The sequence below is a fragment of the Nelumbo nucifera genome, chromosome 7, assembly GCF_055504915.1.
Source record: "Nelumbo nucifera cultivar China Antique chromosome 7, China Antique-T2T, whole genome shotgun sequence".
NCBI classification, from domain to species: domain Eukaryota; kingdom Viridiplantae; phylum Streptophyta; class Magnoliopsida; order Proteales; family Nelumbonaceae; genus Nelumbo; species Nelumbo nucifera.
Window position 1 is genome coordinate 8730192 of NC_142655.1, and position 20489 is coordinate 8750680.

The 20489-nt window shown below is 35.8% G+C and overlaps 1 long non-coding RNA gene and 1 pseudogene across 6 annotated transcripts; both read left to right on the plus strand.

The window, feature by feature from the left end:
* The first annotated feature begins 1299 nt into the window (after positions 1–1299).
* On the plus strand, positions 1300–8665 carry LOC104613437 (uncharacterized). Of its 5 annotated transcripts, none has more exons than XR_737964.2 (4): positions 1300–1655; positions 2045–2148; positions 2725–3088; positions 8406–8665. It is a non-coding gene; the product is annotated as an uncharacterized LOC104613437 (long non-coding RNA). The 5 variants fall into 5 exon arrangements; XR_737965.3 differs by having other exon boundaries at positions 1301–1655; positions 2062–2148; XR_737963.3 differs by having other exon boundaries at positions 1301–1607.
* Positions 8666–11492: 2827 nt separating this feature from the next.
* On the plus strand, positions 11493–17451 carry LOC148790133 (uncharacterized; annotated as a pseudogene). Its single transcript, XR_016078419.1, has 2 exons — positions 11493–12247; positions 17199–17451. The product of XR_016078419.1 is annotated as an uncharacterized LOC148790133 (transcript).
* The last annotated feature ends 3038 nt before the right edge of the window (positions 17452–20489 follow it).

The window sequence follows — 20489 nt, forward strand, 5'->3', positions numbered from 1 at the left end:
ACAAATCTAAACCGGAGTAGAGTTTTATGTCGATCATAATTACACGCTCCTTCCAAATGCCTACAAAACCAAATTGATGTAAATTTTAAATCGGTTCTTGATTTACATCGCTTCAAAATGTAGCCTTAATGTGTGGTTGCAGCTCTTAAAATTACTTTTTAGAAGTGAAATCAAATAAGGTCTAAAGGGAGCTAACAAGAGAAAGGAGTCTCCTCAACTCAGTAAAGAAAAAGGGTAAATTTCTTAAACTACCCTTAGGCTCCGTTTGGTTTGTGGGATGGGGATGAGAAAAAGGGAATATTCCAAAAATATTCCTTTTTCTCTTATTTGTTTTGAGGAAAATAGAGGGATGGGATGAGAAAAATGTGCGATGCCAGATCCGAAAATCGTGAAATCAAGGTCACACCAAAATAGTGCGACCCTGGTGGAAAAACTCGAGAAACCTCTGTTACCATCAAGAACGAACATGGTGTTGCCACTCGAGAAACCACTGTTACCAAAACAGTGCGCCGCCAGCTATAAGTCTGAGAAGAGCAGTGAAAGAACTCACTGGAACTGTTGCTTCCTGAAGAATGTCTAGATCTGCAACTCCCAGATCTTCTTCTTCCTTCACCCCCTTCCCCTCTTTGTTCTCCCTTTCCACCTCCCTTGAAGCTGGTAGATCAGTTAACCTGACTCGCGTTCAAATCTAAGGAGTAAAACAATGAGTTCTTCTCAGAAAAGCTTCCGAAAGTACTTGAAGATTCTGATAGCCAAAGTTGAAGAAATGGTTCTGAAATTTATTCTGGTGGAGATGATCCTTTTGCATTTTCTTAACAAAATCGCAAAGGTAAACAAAATTTTCTTTATGTTATTAAGAGGGTTAATCATCATTTTCTCTTCACCACAGAGCAGAGCTTCTGGGTTTTTTTCGGCAGATTGGCAGTAGGTGCCAGTGGGTCTCTCAAAGAAGATGGTGAAGGAGGAGAAGAAGAAGAAAAAGAAGGGGAATGACAGAAATGAGGGTAAAATTGGATTTTTCAAAAAAATAATATTATCATATGTGATGAAATATTAATGGATCCCAATGGTAAGAGTAGAGTTAATCAATTGTCAAACAATAGGGATAGCATTAGACAATAGTCAAACAGTAAAGATGTACTTAATTAACTAAATCTTAAGAATAATTTAAGAAATTTGCCCACTGCACCCGTTGGCATAGCCTTGTGCTAAAACCGAAGCATTCTGCTGTGGAACCAATGATAAAGGTTTATTACCGGCATAAATTTATTTACCGGCGTCGAATATCATCATTGGTTACAGTCCGCTATACAGGTAAATCGTTCAGCTAATCCGAATTCGAAATAACATCAAGGCCGTTATTTCACAGTTACAGCCCAAGGGTACGCCAACGAATGTAGCGGATTTCACCTCGAACTCAGCTCGCACCTGAAATGTGTTGCACGTGTACCTTGGAACGAGTTGATTTCGCTAGCTTGTCTAGCGATCCAACCGTTCTCAGATCCGGTCACCTCGTTCTGGTTAGCGGTCCGATCCAAAACACCAAGTCCATTTCCTGTCTTCCTGCAACTGCAAGAGAAGAAGAAGAAGGAATCTCATTCATTCAGGTATGCTTTGCCTGACGGTTATTTGAGCTTCTGCTTTGAGGGAAAAAAGTAAGAAAAATCGTTCATTTTTTCTTTCTGAATTTTGTGCATAATTTTTCTTTTTTAAAAATTTCTGTGCCAAAACCCTGGGTTTCAGATATTTGAATGCCACTAGAAAAGAAATTTAAAGCTGGCACAAGATTCTTGTTTTCTGCTTTTCTTTTCGCCAAGTTATAATTGAGGTAAAGGCGTAAAGCCTTCATTTCTCTTGTCTTCGGCTAGCGGCTGTGTGAGGAGAAACCATTAAAACTCATGGGAGGGGAAACTTTAATTCTTCCACTTCACTTAGCTCTGATGGAAAAGAAAAGCAGTGTAGAACCTTTTGCTTACTTTTCTCTTTACTCTCTGCATTTATGGATATCTTTGTTAAGTAATTGAGTATGTCACTACATATTCAGATCTCCCATGGCTGCAGGGTCGACTGAAAGGAGAAGGGAACGAGGTTTTCTTATGTGCTTTTAAAGGTGAAGAACCTTGAGTGGTGTGCCTTCAAAGTGAAAAGGTAAATTTTATTCAGTTTCAGATTATTGGTCCTTCATTTGAAGCATATGTTCTGCTTTCTTGGTAGTATTGCCTCTGTTGTTAGTCTTTTATTATTTAAAATTTTGATATGTGTATTCATAAAAACCCAAAAAAATGATATTGGAATTTTAAAACTGACACTTCCAAATCTTCAGTTCCCAAGTTTACAACTTAAAGGCAATCCGGTACATCATTTATGACATGCTTAGTTAACAATCTATAAATATACGCCTGTACATGTGGCTTGTGGGCGGATATGCCATTCTGCACCCACCTCTAATTTTTGTTGCACTGCTTTCTGAGTTAAGTTAAATAGTGTGAATGTGCGATTAAAGTCATATTGATGCCTTTAGTTGTTTAGAATTGTCTGCATTAATTTTAAGACTAAGAAATGCCCTCTCTTATTTTACACTTTCAAATTTGACCCAGAGCTGAAGGAAATTTATTGTTTTGTCTGCTATATTTTAACAGTTGATTCTTGATTAAGATCTTATTTGCTGAAAAGCAACGAATTCCCCTGCTTTTCTTCTTTAAATTTAAATTCTATGCCATGCAGAGTTCATGCAAAGTCCACCTTGTGGCATGAATGACCTACTCATCTCCAGTCAAGGTGCATCAGATACTATAAGTCAGCACCACTTTATTGACCTGGTTAACAGATCTATGAGTGTTCAAGGAACTAAGATGAGAAGATATACTTGAATGAGTTTCTTTCTCTTTCTCAAGGTTATGGAGGAGTCTGACAAGTTGGGTGTGTCAGCTTCATCACAGTCCTTTAGCTCAAAGGCAAGCTTATGTTGGGGTTGGATCCTTCTCGTACTTGGTTCAGTTTCATTTTTGGGCTTCTTTTATGCTGCTATCCTATCCAAACTTCTCCCTCAATCTCAAAATCAGATTTTATCAGCCATTCAAAATGACAGGTGATACTTCATTTGCATGTCATTGTTGCGACACCACCATTGGAAATGGTTATGCTGTCATTTCTGTTACAAGTTCTAAGAATGATGTTATTATCTGTTTATGTGATTTTATTCATTTATTTGTTGTTCTGCTTTTTTGCTTTTCTCCAACATAGGATTTGAGTATTTCTAATCAAGGCGCACTTAGTGGAGTTTGTAACACTTATTTCTTATCATTCTAAAAACACCTTAGCACTTTTTTTTGGGGGGGGGATTATTTTGTTCTGGCGAGCTACTGTGTCTAAATACTCAAGTACAACTTTACACTGATTGAATTAGTACTAGTCAAATCTAGTTAACGATAGTGAATTTCTTATAAAAAAATCAGAAACCTGATTTTAAGCTGATCAATTGGTAAAACGAATTAACTATCTTATTTGAGAAGTCTCTTCTGAATGTAAGGAAGTTCTGTAGGTTCAGGTTTGCTATTCTGGTAAAGCTGGTAACAGTTGATACTGCATACTAGGCTACTAGCATTCATATCTTATCTTAACCTTTACTCTAATATACTTTTTTTAACTTCTTTTTGTAGGGAGAGGTAGATGGGGAAGAAAGAAAAGCTAAAAACATTTGAAAATGCAATTTGGTTTAATCATAATTTTGAGCCATTGATCCTATTCATGTACTTCAAAATTTTTATGTGTTTTCCCCTTTAAATAAAGTGTCTTTAAATTGGAATATTTGCATTTACAAATACAGAGTATTTTCTAACAAGCTTTGTTTGTTGAGTCAGAAGGACAAAACTTGTTTCTTTGATTTGACAAAGCAATATGAGTCTAATAAGTTCTGATATGATCAAATCCATGCTGAAACTTGATTGCATTGTTCAGATTGTATATAATTTTATTCAATGGGATGGTGCTGGGAAGTAAAATGTAAATATTGTCTTATGTGCTTCCTGTATCAAAACAAAAGGAAAATGAAATAGCATTCTAATCATTGAGAAAAAGAAAAAGAAAAAAAAGAAACCTTGCCATTTTTTATTTGTCAAAGTCAAGTTCCATGTAAACTTGCAACATGCTTAGGTTCCTTTTCAAACTTGCTTTGAAAATTCATATTTATATAGTGTTTTATGAATGGAGAACTCTGAGAGTACTTCATCTTTGCTGAATCAGTACAAAATCTCGTTTGAATTCTTAGAATGCAGCACAAAATTCAAATAAAGTTGGGTAAAGTGAATATAAGGATAGAGTCCTATGGCTACACTTATAGAGAAACAAAAAGCAAAGCAAAGATTTTCTTTTCTTAATTAGAATGATTATTCAGTCTAGTTAGACATTAAAAATTGATTAGGAGAATGGAAGTGATTAACAGTGGAGCTCCTCTGAGTGTATCTGTTAGTGGGGTGATTCTCAGATGAATTTTCAATGCTCTTGGTGTGCCTATTGATAATTTAAGTCCTATAGTCAATAGATACTTGCACATCTTCTATTCATAGATCTGCACCTTCTTTTATACAGTTTGATCAGATCAGTTGCCACTTCTCATATATAAGATTAAATATCATTACACATTTAGCACAAAATAATACACACAACCTGTTGTTAGTGCACTGAACTATTGGCCATGAGGGGGTATTTTGTGATGCATCTTTCTGTAACCTCCCACTTGTAACTGTAGCTTCAAAGAGACTGTAGAAGGTAGGAAATGTCACAATTGTAACATGATGTGTTGATGATCAAAGAAAACTGTCACTTAACCAACCAGAGGAAAAGAAAGGAAGAAAGCATTGTTAAGTTTATTCACGGCTTTCTAGGTTGCTTAATATCGACCTATTGGTATGTTTGGTTCATCTGATTCTTATGCTAAGTTTAATATTTCAAATCTCTCTTCACCCCATAAATTTTCTTGGATGATTAAACATTTGCAAAGGTGCACATAGGGTGTGTGTTGGCTTAGAGGGGAGGCTTATTTTGTTGGGGGGGGGGGGGGTACACCACAACTCACCTGTTTTTTTTGTTTGAAGGATCAAAAGGAAATTTCATTAAATTGAAAAAAGGAATTACATCCCAACACCATTGGTTGTCAAGTTGACACACCAAATACACACTGGAAATCAAACTGAAAAGGAGTCTTCATTACAAGGCTGTAAATCAAGGGTATTCCAGAATCTTTCCAACAAATCAGCTTTGGATACTTGATCAAAATCTGGAAGTCTAAGGATCCAGTCTGAAATCAGATTGCTCACTGCAGCTACCAGATATTCAATGCTTTTTGACCTGTTCTCAAAAACCCTTCTGTTTCTCTCCTTCCAGATAGACCAGCAAACTGCAAATGGAACACAGCTCCAGAGAATCCTAGCTCTCTCTTGCTGCCTCTGAGATTTGGCCATTTGGAGAAGATCTCTGCTGGAAACATTGGTTGGAAGACACTCCTCCAAATAAAAAGGAAAAGAACTTCCAAATGAAGCTTGCTCCACTACATGAGAAGAACAAGTGGGCTGTTTCTTCCTCCTGATTACACAAATAACACCAGCTGGCCAGATGCAATCCCCTAGACTTCAGGTGTTCAGAAGTGAGGATACTGTCATGCACCACCTACCAGGCAAAGGCTTCTACCCTTGTGGGGGCTAGGTTGCCCTACACTCCATTTATCTGGTCTGATCCCATTCCTTCTCTTAATAGTGCCTTGTAGAATGACTTAACAGTGAATCTGCCTTCTCTACATTCTTTCCACCATATACCCTCTTCTGTTGACCTAGTAATGCTGGTCCCTTATAATTTTTCCAATAGCATAATGCACTCTTCCACTTGGTCCAAAAGAAGCTTTATGAAGTTCGGATTCCAAATCAGTTGCACCCCTCTCCACACCTCACCCTAGTGCATCTCAACTGGCTTTTGGTCATGCTTTGATGAGTTAACTTTGGATTTGATGTTCCAAACTTTCAATATCTAATGTACCATATTGTAGATTGTAGCTATGATGTTAGAGCTTAAATAGTTTAACCTATATAAGTCTTAGACCTATAAGGCTAGAGTTTACATGTCAATTACTTAATGCTCTAACCAATTGAGCTATTATAATTTTAGAAATATGGCATTTTGTTCTGGCACACATTTCACCTTGCACCTTGTACCTTACCTTACACCCCAAGCTCTAAGAACCCCTTGTGTTTTATTGCTTCATTTCTTTTAGAACACTAGAAAGAAGGGAGTGGAGTTATAATCTTTGTTTGAGGGTGTATTCTTCATATTCATACTTTCATATGCCAAAAATATTGATAATTGTTTATTTTTAGATATATTTTTTTTCCTGAAAGGAAGTGATATAGGAGCTGACATGTCAGATCTGAGATTTTCTAAATATATATTGATAGGTAGTGTGATTATTGTTGTAAAATTTTGAAGCTTTTTTTGAGTCATTAATAGTTTTCCTAACTGGTTAAGAGTTATTTTAGTCATTCTGAATTCTTATATTTTTTTTTTGGGGGTAAACAGTCAGTCAGAGTTATGTTGGTAGGCCATGATCATGGTCATAATTCAAGCTGGATTTGTTTTATTCCTAGTCCTAAGCCAACTAGAATTTGTCTTAAGTCAAAGCCCCAGTTGTTAGCCAACTAAGATTGGTTCTATTCCTAGTTGGTACCTTAGTAGCATTTCTTAGTTGATTTTGGAGTAGGAAAACAAGGGAGAAGGACTAGCCAACCTTCCTGTCTTTGCCTATAAATATATGTAAGGCCCTCTCATTTTGGCATTAGATTATAACATTTAAATTCTTTACATTCAACATTGCGAGCAAGTCTAATTCTCTTGATGGTACTGATTCCTTCTAGAAGCTATTAGTTGCTGATTCCTAATAGTATCTCTAAGTGCCGACTCCTAGAGAAGCCTAGGTGCTGATTCCTAGCCTTATTTTCTTTTTCTTATTTTGCAGATCAATCCTGCATTACTTGGTATCAAAGTAGTTAGTCCCTCATTAAGAATTAATCTGCACTTCCATGAAAATGCACAAAGTTCATCAAAAGATGTTGGTTTGAGTCATTTGACACATTTTCTCATCCTTTCTTTTCAACATCAGGTAATAAAGGTTGAGTGCCTTACTTCTAATATTGTAAGTTATTCTAATTTTCTTGATGGTACTGATTCCTTCAAGAAGCTATCAGGTGTTGATTTCCGAAAGTACCTCTAGGTTCTGACACCTAGGGAATCCTAGGTTTTCTTTCTCTTATTTTGCGGGTCAAACCTGCATTAATGTGCACTCCCTTATTCCAAATAACAATCTTCTCTTCCATGAAACAGCACAAAATCAATCAAAAGATTTTGGTTTTGACTCATTCCTCATCCTCTTTGTGTGCTATATTGAGCTATTATAAGACTCATATTGACTTGGAGTTGAATCTGAGCTTGGATGTATGGAAATCATTAGATCTTTAAAATAAGAATGATGTTAGAATCTGAGTACACGAGATGAAAAGCTACTCAGGGTTTCTGAATTTTTTGATATCTTGTCTCAAAATGTTAGTCTGAGACTGAGTACTCACCATTCTTGCATTTTCTTTTTCTTCTTTGGTATTCTATGCTTAGTTTAACAAGATTTAAGTAGGAAAGTACTTGAAACCAATGTGTAGGTAAAGTGACTTGCTCTATTTCAGTAGATATCGCAAAGGGGAATTATGGAACTGTAGGCCACCAATAATGCAGATATTGCACTTCTTATTTTCAACATCAAGATCTTAAGAAATATATTATTCCTGTAAGTAAGATAAAAGAGTATCATTATGTTAAGGAATGATTATTCTTGCCCCCTTCCTCTTTATGTACTTATTTGTATATATTTCTTTAATTTGGAATTGAAAGAATACTATTGCTCCCTTTCCAGAACTTGTATCAATAGCAATATGCCAATCAAGGCTTGAACACCTTCCTCTTCTAGTACATTCTCTTTTTCTTCAAAGACAAGTTTTGCTTCACAACAAAAAATGGTACCAAATAATTAAGAACTTAAAAAGTCAAAAAGAAGAATACAGTCATTTGCAATTCTGGTGTTTCTCTGTAACATCTACAATGGGCTAAATTTTCTAGGATAGCCCTGACTTTGGCCTTATTCCTAAGCTTCTAGCTCTATATTTGTTGCTAAGGCCTGCCCACAAGCCAATGTCAAGATAGATATTGTTTCTTGTGTTTGTTCAGGAATTTAAGGACTTGAGGCCTGGCTTTTCCCAAAATATGCTGATTCAATAAATTTCCAATAAATTGAATGCTCAAGCATAGAATTGAACTCTACCACTGATCCATTTTATTTCAATTTGCTTTTTTCTGACATGGTTCTTCCATAACAGGTACTACTGCTTATTGGTTCCCCTGACACTTCCTGTGCTTGTGATTGCTGTATATTTCCATTGGTTGAGCATGAAACTTTTCAAGCATGCATGAATTATTCATCCTCTTTGGGTTAAGAACTTGTAACTGGGAAAGTTTTGAATATATGCCATGTTTAATGTTGGCTTCTCCATTCTGGTATAAAGCCAAGTACCAGCATTACATTTGTGTATTTTTAATACCAAATTACCAATAAAAGCTTCTAGTCACCTCTCCTGGATACGTCCATTCAAATTTGTGTGGTAGGTTTCTGGTCGGGAGTGATGAGATGCCCTAACGCCTAGAACTAATGAAGATACAGATGCTTCTACTTTCTATTGTTAGGTCTGCATTTCTATTTGATGTGAAATTCCTTAACTTTCCGATTCTCTTATTTTCTATTAAACCAAACACAACCTTAAGTTTGAAGTATTCAATTACATTTCTGGCGGAAACTACTGTTTAAAGGGCGGTATGGTAAGTTATTCTATTTGCTGTAGGCCTGTACCCCATATAAATTCGCTTCTGGTCATCCTGTGTCTTGTCATCGTAGAAAACATGGGAAGCTTCATGTATTTGCTGTAGCCCAAGAGTTTTCATTCCAACTGGGTTAGATCAAGAAAAAGTGGTCCATGTACTGTTATTTTTGATGCAGGTCTTGGCTACTTTTGGTTGACTTGGGACAACCATGGGTTACAACATCTCCTATAGTCTCACTAAATGGCCCTGTACCGTACTAATGGTTTGATAAATTGGTCCAAAAATTACTAGCATGAACAGATCATCAATCTTTTTCACAACAAAAAGAGGAAAGAAAAATTAATCGTGGATTGACAACGATCTACTCAAAAACACATCTTGAGTAGACTCTTAATCCAACCTATTACCAAAAAGGGAAAAACCAACCCCTGATCTTTGACTCATTGGAGTAGAGACCTGGGATCAAATCCCAACCTTGGATTACCTCCTCAAGTGACCTTATCACAAACTTTGGATGGGTACCATAGGTACCCTGAACTTTCAATTACAACACTTTGAGTACTTTGAACTCTCAAAAATAGACATTTAGTTCATCCGTTAGTATTCTTTTAGTTAAACATTATATAATGCCAAAAATGCCCTTCTAATGTATTTTTAAAGTCATTCTCAAATCTCAAGTAACCAAATGTCTCCCCACGATGATGTTCTCACATGGACAATAAATAACATTTTCAAAATTTCTAATGATGACATTCTTTGATGATGATTTTACTTTGTAGAATGATTTCAAAAATATACGAGAAGGGTATTTTTGATATTATGTAATGTTTAACCGATGGAATACTAACGGATGGACCCAAGTGTCTATTTTTTAAAGTTTAGGGTACTCAAGTGTTGCAATTGAAACTCTAAGGTACCTATCTATAGGGGTGGCCGTGAGCCAAGTTTCTCACGAGTTGTCCAATCTTAGTTTGTGAAAAGGTTGGCTCGGCTTGGTCTAAATCGAGCTTCGAGTTGAACTTGAGCCTAATATAGTCTCATTTGCTAATCGAGCCGAGCTCAAGCTTAATAAAGCTCGGTTCGTGAGGCTTGTGAGACTAATCGAGTATATATGTATATAGGGTGTCACCTTGGCCACTAAGGGAGACCTTGGCTCAACACCTTGGCAACTGAGGGAGACCTCGGCTTGACACCTTGACATTTGAAGGAGACCTCAGATTGGCACCTCAGCAACAAAGGGAGACCTTGGCTAATAGGGAAACCTCAGCTCAATACTTCAATAGCTAAGGGAGACCTCAGCTCGGCATTTCAGCAGTTGAGGGAGATTTGCAATCAAAGGCAGCCAAGCTCGAATTTCTGAACTTTTTACTTGAGCCAACCTCGAGCTCAAGTCTCTAATTCGAATCGAGTTCGAGCTCGAGCTTGATAGTTTATGAGCGAGCCGAACTCGAATAGCCAGGTATTCGGCTTGACTAGTCTCGAATCCACCCCTACCTATCTGTCACTACCCCCAAAGTACAAAGTACCTATTTGTATTTTACCCTTCTTTTTAATAGTTCTTTCATATGAGCTACTGTGGTAAGGATGTACCAAAAAAGTGAAAAAAGTGGTAAGAGTTAACTTTGGCTGTTGTGGGTCAACAACCTATGCTGTTGAGAGCATTTTTATGTTGGACACGTTCACCAATTCACAAGAAAAACTTTGGTTGTTGGCTATGCTGTTGGGAGCGTTTCTGGAGATGCCACGTTACTATGACAGTGGACAAATTAGTAATTGCCTTCTATTTTATTTTGACCAAAATGAAAGACATGGGCGTGAATAGGTGAACGTGTCCACTCTAAAAACGCTGTTGGTTCCCAACAGCCAAAGCTATCTCCATTCACGCCCATGTCTATGTTTATTGTTAAAAAGAAATAGGGAGTGATTACTATTTTACCCCTTTATGTAACATGGCATTTCCAAAACTGTTCTCAACATCAGGGCTGTTACTCCAACATGTGCTGGGTCAGAGAAGGCTTTAGTCACAAGTTGCTGTGTCCGATAGTGTGGCCGATAGCCCCATGAGGAAAAAAATAGAAAAAGAAAAAAGAAAATAAAAAAAGAAAAATATAAGCCCAAGCCTGGAAATTCCTGGGCTGGGCCAGGCTAGAAATGATCAACAATAACCGGTGCTGATGCAACTGTAGAGTCATGTTCCATGTGCACAATGATGTTTTACACATAGCAGATCTGGACTCAAGTGGGATGGTTTATTCATGGTTCAAAGTATCGATACGATATGCTCGATATGGGGCGTATTGTATCATATCTTTTGAAAAAGATACGGTCCGAAACGCCTATTTTCAAGTGTTTCGGACCCCCAATTTTTTTAATAATAAAAAACATACTAAAAACTTTCTAAAAAACCAAAATTTAAAAAGATAGAGTTTTGGCCGTTTCTATGTACCGATGTGATACGATAAAAGGGCCTACCCTGTCGGGGCCAAGAAATTATTATTATTATTATTATTATTATTATTATTATTATTATTATTATTATTATTATTATTATTATTATTATTATTATTATTATTATTATTATTATTATCTATGAAGTTACGGTCGCCTTATGACGACATCTCCAAAGAGGGTTTTGCAATCCGGCTTATTTCTCTCTATGGCCAATCCAGCATGTCCGAGCATGCCTGCAGGACGTTCGGTCAATTACCTGAATTAAAATGCACACGCACGGTGAAATCCTTCAACGCCCTCCTCTCGGCTTGTGCCGATTCTAGGAATTTCGATAAGGCTGATCAGATTTTCCGTGAACTTCCGTCGAGATTGTCGATAACCCCGGATCTTTTCTCCTACAATATTATGATCCGGGCTCTATGTGACAGGGGATCGTTGGATTCTGCGCTTTCATTTCTAGATGAGATGGAAAAGAATGGTGTTGGCCCGAACCTGATTACTTTCAACACCCTTCTGAATGCGTTCTACGGGATAACCGGTTTTCTGATGGTGAGGAGAGTCGGGTTAGAATGGAAAAGAGCAATTGTGTTCTAGATGTCCAAAGTTTTAATGCTAAGCTGCGGGGCCTTGTTCTTCTAGGAAAAACATCGGAGGCGGTTAAGTTGCTTGATGAGTTGAAGACTAGGGGAGTGAAAACTGATATCTTTAGTTTCAATGCTTTATTTAAAGGGTTTTGTAATGAAGGGAATTTAGAAGAAGCCAAGAAAATTTACAGTGAATTGTCACTTTCTTATCTCAGGCTTCATTACTTTCACTTCTGCCAAAACACTTAATGAGGATAGCAGGAGTCCCAAAACTGACTGTTAATGTATCAGCACATCTTGTCAATTGGGTATGCGTGCTATTTCCATTTGAAAATCTAGTTAATTTCACTTTCAGTTTGTTGATGTTATTCCTATAGATTATTTTGACTCCTTAGTCCTTATGGATGCTTATGTATATCTGCAGTTCCATGATAACTTCCATCTTAAAGGCCCAAGCAGTTCAGATTTAGATAGATCCTTTAAGTCTACCCTTGCCCATGCTCTTGAAACATGTACATATTAAATTACTGAATTTTATAGTTTATCTACTTATGAAGAATATCAACCTGGCCCAAGCAGTAGTTAGTTTTGGGCATATTGGAATTTGGCATTTGGCATCCAGAACAGACATGTATTTTGGGTATTGGGTATTGGGAATTCGAGATTTCATGTCTTTTGTTTTTAGTTCTTCAATCACAGACACGTGTAATAAGATAAAAAAAAATAAACATGGCTTGTTTTTAGCAAGGTTTAAAATGTCGATGTCGATGGAAATGTCGCTTACCAAAATATAGGACATATGTTGGAAATGTCGAGGGGAAATATTGTAAAAATTAGAGACATTGTGGAAATATTATGAAATATGTGGAAATATGCAAAGATATTTTGTAAAATGATAAAAGAAGCATTAATACATATTTCTAGACTATTATCTTATTCCCAACCATTATATAAAGCTAAGAAACTAAGATCAATAACAAATTAGTAAACGACGATTTACTGATTTATTATGCATTTTGATGTTTTTACAAGGTTATCTGATATTTTCTTTTCTTATTTTTAGTTCTGATTTATTATAAATTCTAATATATTTATTTCACACTAGTAAATAGAAATACATTTATTCTGATTTTTTAAATATTAAAGTTATAATACATTATGTTTTATTATAAATTTAATAAACTGATTCTCCTTTTTGTAGTATTAAGATTATGATAAATTCCTATTTCTTATAAAACTTAATGAATTTATTATGATTTTTAATACTAAATTTATAATAAATTATGATTTAGTATAAAATTTATTAAATTTATTCTGATTTTCTATTTTAATTGTAGAATATGGTTTATTATAAAATTTAATAAACATTTTCTGATTTTAATAAATATTAAAAAAAATGCTAACTAGTTAATATTTTATTACATGAAAAATATTTTATGTTTTATATTATAAAGTAATTAATTTATTCTTTTGTTTTTATATTTTGTTAATTCTTTTTATAAATATTTTATTTGAAATATTAATGTAATAATCTATATTAATATACTGTATTATATTAATATAATATACTAATATATTATATTTTTAATGTACATTAGTCGACATCTTGTCGACATAATAGGAAAAACTGTATTTATTTTGGTTATTTGGACCGATTTGGTCAACATTTCCGAAATATAGGAAATGTCGACCGACATAATGTAATTTTTATATTACCATCCATTTTCATGTCGGTGAGCCTCGACATCGACATATGTCGGGCGACATTAGCGACATTTGGCGACATTTGAAACCATGTTTTTAGTTATTCACAAAAATAAACACATAACAGGTTGATAATAAGATAAAAAATGGCAATCCCATTGAATTAGTGATTTATCTCTCAACGCTTAAACAGAAATCAGAGTCAGATTATCAAAACATTTGTAGATCCCAAATTCAGCTCCCAGCCCACCTTGGTGAACAAGACAACAGCCTGCAATAGCGCTCATAATTCAGCTCCCAGCCCACTTTCGTGAACAAAACACACTCCACACTTTACTGTAACAAAAACACCTGCATTTGTCCTTAATTTAGAACCATAAGAACCAAAGTTATTAGAAACCACTCCATCACAAATTAACTATAACAAATCCTCTGGGTAGTAGTTCTCAACCCTGTAATTGGTCCCAGCATCAGATCTAAAAAGTCCAGCAGCATTAGAACCATTATCTTGATTTGAGGAATTAAACACAACGTTATTCACACAATCAATCACTTGTTCTTTAACAACATTCTGAAAAGTTGAAAGATTCCTTGCCATCCAAATGTAATAGAAACATACTTCCAACAACTCTAGACTGATAGCTTTAGATTGTTCCAACAAACTATTTATCCAAGGCATTTTCTATGATGCCAGAAAAGGTATGATGTCTGAAAATCTTTAACAAATTCCCCCACCCCCCGCTGTTTGATTTGCTTAATCACAACTTTTATGATATATGTTGATTGGTTATTAGTTTTTAAGGCATCATGCCTCTTTGGTATCATAGTGGGACTCCATCTGATTCAAAATGGCATCAAAGAAAAACCCATTTGATGACTCTGAGAGAATGATTCTCCATGAGAAGAAAACCAGCATGCTTTGGTGAAAGGACATATATAAAACAAACGGATAATAGAATTTATCTGCTCAGAGTAAAATTCACACCACTTATCAGACATAATTGTCTGACACAAAAAACTCTTTAGTCCCAATAAATCCTATCACACAAAAAGACCTGAAAATGGGGAGGCACTCTAAGCTTCCAAAGTTTTCTAATTACAATTTAAGGGCATCAGATAAAACCACCTTTCAAGCTTTCCAGATACAAGAATAAACCCATTTATCTTTTTGAAAGACTGGAATTTGACACTGTCCAAGCCAAAACATCTGAATTTCTATTTGTAAATTTTGAATAACAAGATGAACATAAAGCCCAGAATCTGACCCTCATTCACCCCATAAAGCCTGCCACCGTATCCTAAATTAGTAGGATGAACATAACCCATCCTACATCACCAAGCTAAAACCAAATGCTCCAGAAATCATCTTCACCTTCCTTATTCATCTGTTCCGTCAAGATCATCCTGATTGCGCTGGCACATGAGATCCTCACTGTTGGGATCAAGTATCGAAACCTGCTTTCTCATTTGTAAGTCCATAACACCTTCTGGCAAATTCCTCCTCCCCACCCAGAAAAGAAAAGAAAAGAAGAAAAGAAAAAACTCAAAACTCTTACTAGCCTGCACTTCCTTGTCAACCACCTTTAAATTAAAATTTCCTTCTTGACAATTTGTTAGCATCAATTTAGAAACACCAGGCTCCTGACCCTTCCAATTTCATTGTCTTTATCCAGCTTCTGTCTCCTTTTATCTCTTTGCCTAGAGGATTATTCATGCAAAAATACTTGGAGAATCTTAAATTTGGTCATCCTTCACAACGCATCAAGAGCACTCCCCTAATTTGTGGTGTCAAAAGACTTTTTGTTTGACTGATAAATATGAAACATCTTTTAAATTCCATATGGACTTTGTCTTTGATGTAGCTGTCATCTGATTCTCACAATGCCCCAATGAAAACCCCCTTTGGCTTCCCTCCTCTTGCACACCTTCTTAAAACTCTTCTCTGAGCCAGGTCCCCCTGAGCCAATTTTCAATCTACTAAAAAATTCAAAGCTTGAACCAATCAAGCACTTGTAGCATTCTTAATCTCTTTGCTGCATTAAACAATTTTCCTTTCCATCTCCAATTGTCTACCTATAGATGCCACCCCCTCTCCAGTTCAACTTGCCAAAGAAGATTCTTGGATTGACTTCCTAATCCGGTGCAGATCTATCCCAACCCTAGGTATTAAAAACTGCTACAACTTGTGTCAAAGGAATCAGAGAGAAGAAGTCATCAGTCCTAACTGTTACAATTAAATTTGTTTCTTGAATTTTTTATTGGGGCTTTTTAATTTAAGTGATTGTTCCATCCCTAAGCCTCTTATTAATCAAATTAGTAAGACAGTATTTTATTTTTTGTTGACATAAACCCTGATTTTCCAAACCTATATAATGCTCTAACAGACATACCAAAATCTTCCCCATGTAAAGCCCCTATAAAAACCCATGAAACTGTCAATGTGACCTTGCCAAATACTCTTCTCTTCATTCCCCATAACTTAGATTTATTTCGAAATCTTGATTCCCCTAACTCATTAAATTGCAGAACCTTAGATCACTTTGACCATCCCACATTTAACTATTTACTTAAAAGGACATTGATCAGATGGAATTTTCTCCCAGGAGATTGCATAGGAATACCCATTAAATAGTCGATGCTACCACAGCTGCATTATTATGCAATACTTGTCATATATCCAATGGCTATTCATGAGAGAAGTAGCATGCAGATTTGCATCATAACTGATGTTGAATAAATAAAGGGTTCATGCAAAAATACACCACATTTTGTTATTGGTGATCTTTAGTGCATGGAAAAAAAGGAACTAAGGTATTCCATGAGATAAATGCTGACTGAACCATGCCATACAAGTCCAAGATCACCAATACCTGTGCCACTTCCTTGGAAGAGATCACCACAAAGCATGACTGGCATATTATTGGTTAATAAGCATATTGACAAGCATATTGCACTAAAGTTATCTTAGAGTCATTTTAAAATGTGCAATAATTAGTGCAATAGGTGATTATTTTGCCTTGAACATTTGATTTATAATAGAGCTCATAAGTCATTGGTGGACAATTGCATAATTAAAAAGGTTTAAAAAGAGAACTGATATCATTATTTACCTTCTCCCTAACTATTCTTATCTGCATTATTATCTAATAAAGAACATCAAAGGAGAAATCACAGATGGGACTACTACATGGGAAAAGACTACAAGCATGTTCCCTAACTATTCTTATCTGATTCTTCGCTCCTGTAACACCAAGTTTTCTTTTATGTTATCAATTGTTTGGTAGGTTCACATAAGTTTATGTTATCAATTGTTTGGTAGGTTCACATAAGTTTATGTTATCAATTGTTTCTTTGGTAGGTTCACACAAGTTTATGTTATCAATTGTTTTATTTCTAGTTGTAAATCATGTTAGCATTATGTATTGCACTTGTGTCTTTAGTTATTTTATATAAGCAAATATTCTGAGTTTTCAGCGCAACAGGTTTCATATAGTTCTTTGTTTATTTATTGAAGCTATGTAGATCTGATGCAATCTATTGGACATTTTGGTTCAGGTTATAATTTATGCAGTGCTGTATTTAAAGCTGAACAGAGCTTAGATGTCTGTTGGAGTCGATCAGGAGAATAAAACACAAAGATTATTAGATATCTTAAATTATGATAGAAGTGGAAAGAAAGGAAGATGTGTTATATTATTTGACAAATTGAATTCTTTTTTGAAGTTCTTGTATTTTTTATGTCAATTGGATATTGCATTTAATAATTATTTAGTTTTTTAATTTAATATATTAATTTTGTTTCAAATTACATTTTTATTTAATTTATTTTTAATTATCATGAGATTTTCACTAAGCAGGTATTAAAGTGATGAATTAGTAAAAGTGCTAGTGCAAAAAAATTGTCAGAATAAATCCGATATAAAAATATAAAAAAACACCTAAGCCGGCGGTCATATAACATCTAACCCAGCGGTTTGAACCACCACCTAAAGATGGCGGGGATGTTTGAAAATAGCTTAAGGCGGCAGTCTTTTAGGACCTAAGCCGGCGGTCAAAATTGCTACCTTATTAAGGCTACCTGGCAGCTCCAATAGACCGCCGCTTTAGAGCAACTTGAACCACCTTTGCCCAATCATCAAAAGCGGCGGTCATTTTAACCTAAGTTGATGGTCCTGATCTAAGGCGGCAGCTTTTTAGGGAGCGGATGCATAACCGCTGCCTTAGACCTAAGCTGGCGGACTTCAGTCCTAAATCGGCAGTCATAAGGCCGCCGGCTTGTAGTGATAAATAACTGGTATGATGCTCTTGTGCATTAAAAATCAAACCATAGTGAATAACACAATAGTGAGCTGATATTCCGTGTTGATTGTGTTAAAAACTCAAGAACCCATTGGGAAACAGGTAAGTGATTTTGTGGTGTCACTGGAATGTATTCCCAAATTGTTTGTGCCATTAGGCAGTTAAAGAATAAATGTTCCAGATTTTCTTCCTCCATATTACAAATTTGGCACAAAGGGGAATTTAAAATATGGTGTTGATTGGGTTATTCAACTATGGGGGCCAAGTAACCAAGCCTATTGCAGAGGGATAAGAAAGGGCCCAGTTATTCTCCCAGAAATGAAGTCACATCTACCCCTACAGAATGCGTCTCAAAAACGATCCACAGCATATCCCAACCGTGTATTGGGAATATCTCCCAATGGCAAGTATGGGAGATGTTCTAAATGCACACTGAGATGTGCATGTTGTTTTTGGGGCACGTTCTGTGGGGGGCAGAATGGCAGATGTGAACTCCCCAAAAACTGGTATGAGATGTGTCATTATGTCTCCTATTCGTTTAATGAGGCCTCTTGACAGAATATGAATCACTTGAACACTCTTCCAGCCCATGAGTCTTTTGGCTTGGCTGTGAAATCCAACAACTACTTTCTGCTTCTATACTTTGCCAAGATTATTTGAGTCCATAATGATTGATGATCACTAATGAGTCTTCATGCAGTCTTGGAAAGGAAAGCCCTATTAATTGATGTAGCTTTAATCCCTAACCCTCCAATCTGTTTTGGCTTAATCACATGTTTCCAGCCAACATGATGGGTGTTGGAATTATTTCCCCACAAGAAATCTCGCTTAATAGTGTCAATTTTATTTGTTATTAAGGTAGGGAGTTTGGATGATTGCATTGCATGATTAGGGACCATACCTAATACATTTTTTTATAAGTAAACAAAAAACACTTAATTAGAGAAAGTTACAAGAGTTCAAGTCCATCAAGGTTGGGACATTATCCCAACAGCAGAAGTTTGAAGATTTTGCCATCTAAGTAGTTAAATGTGAAGAGAGAGTTTGGTCCCTGGGTCTAATTTAAATATTTACAGAACCAAAATCATGGTTTTCAAAACCAGACCAGACCGGAAAAACTGGGAACCGTTACCCCAGGACCATTATTTCCCCAAAAAGTGTTGATTTGGTTATTAAACCGCTGATCTGGGCGGTCAAACCGTTCAACGGTTTGGTCAGTTTTTTTTTTTTAATTTTTATATTCTTTCTCAAAATGGGCCGTCCATTCAGTTCAAATGGTTGGACCATTCGACCCGGGAACCGGACCCCTGACCGGTTCATTGTCCGATTTAGTTTTAAAAACCTTAACCAAAATCATTAAAAAGGTTTGGAATTCTATCAAGATGATGCTGCATGTGCCAGTCAAAAAAATCCATAGATCATGCAATAGCATCCACCATAACTTTTGCATCTATATAAATGGTGAGATTTGTCCATTCGTGTTGTTTTGCTAAAAGAAAACTTTGAGAACCGCAACACATTCAGCTTCTAGAGGGCTGTGAACATTATTAACTTTGTTACCCATTGCACATGAAAAATTAAAGTCATTGTCTAAAAGAACAATACCATAGTTTCCTTGGTTATTATCAAGAGTGCCTCCATCATAGATGATTTTAATAGAATTGACTTCATTATACTAGATTCAATATTTGATTGGTTAATTGGCAGAAAAGGAATAGAACTTCCTGTATGCTCTGAATCATTTGGGTATTGAAGATGTTGAAGACTTCATTGGATTTGTTTTAATATCCAAGATATATTTTTTTGTCCTTACTGAATTAAACACTATTACTAGCAATCCAAATAAAATACCAAGCTACGCTAACCAGGAAGTTATTTGTTCCATTAAGAGCCTATCAGAAAATTTATTAGCCAAAAAGTTTAAAACATCAAAAAAGGAAGGCAAATAATTCAGGGGAACAGAGATGGACCAAGGGCTAGCAAACAATATGGCTCTTGCAAAAGGACAATAAAGAAACAAATGCAAAGCATTTTCCATTGGGTATTGACACATGGGACAATCTGGTTACTCAATTATTCCTCTATTTACAAGATCAGTTTTACACAAAACAAAGTTTCTTAACAATCTCCAGAGAAAAAGTTTGAACTTTTGGGGTATTTTAAGCTTCCAAACAGTTTTGAGCCATTTAGAGTTAACAACAGAATCATAGTACTTTTTTGTTGTAAATTGTCCATTTTTGGCTCTAGTCCATATGAAGGTATCATGTTGACTATTAGAGATTGGTGTGTTACAAATGGACTTAGAGATATATCAGGGAATATGGATTGAATAGCCTCTCTTTTCCAGTTAGAGGAGCTTCACTCAATTAACTCTTTGATCATCAACTGCCTGTTTTCTTTCTGTCTAGGACCATATGACATGAAGAAATCCCTGTTATTTAGAATCCACTGAAAGTCTCAAACCACTAGACTAGAGCTTTTGCAAATTTTGATTCCTAAGTCTGGGAAAAGATTCTACAGGGCCTCAACTATGACTTTCCAAACTTT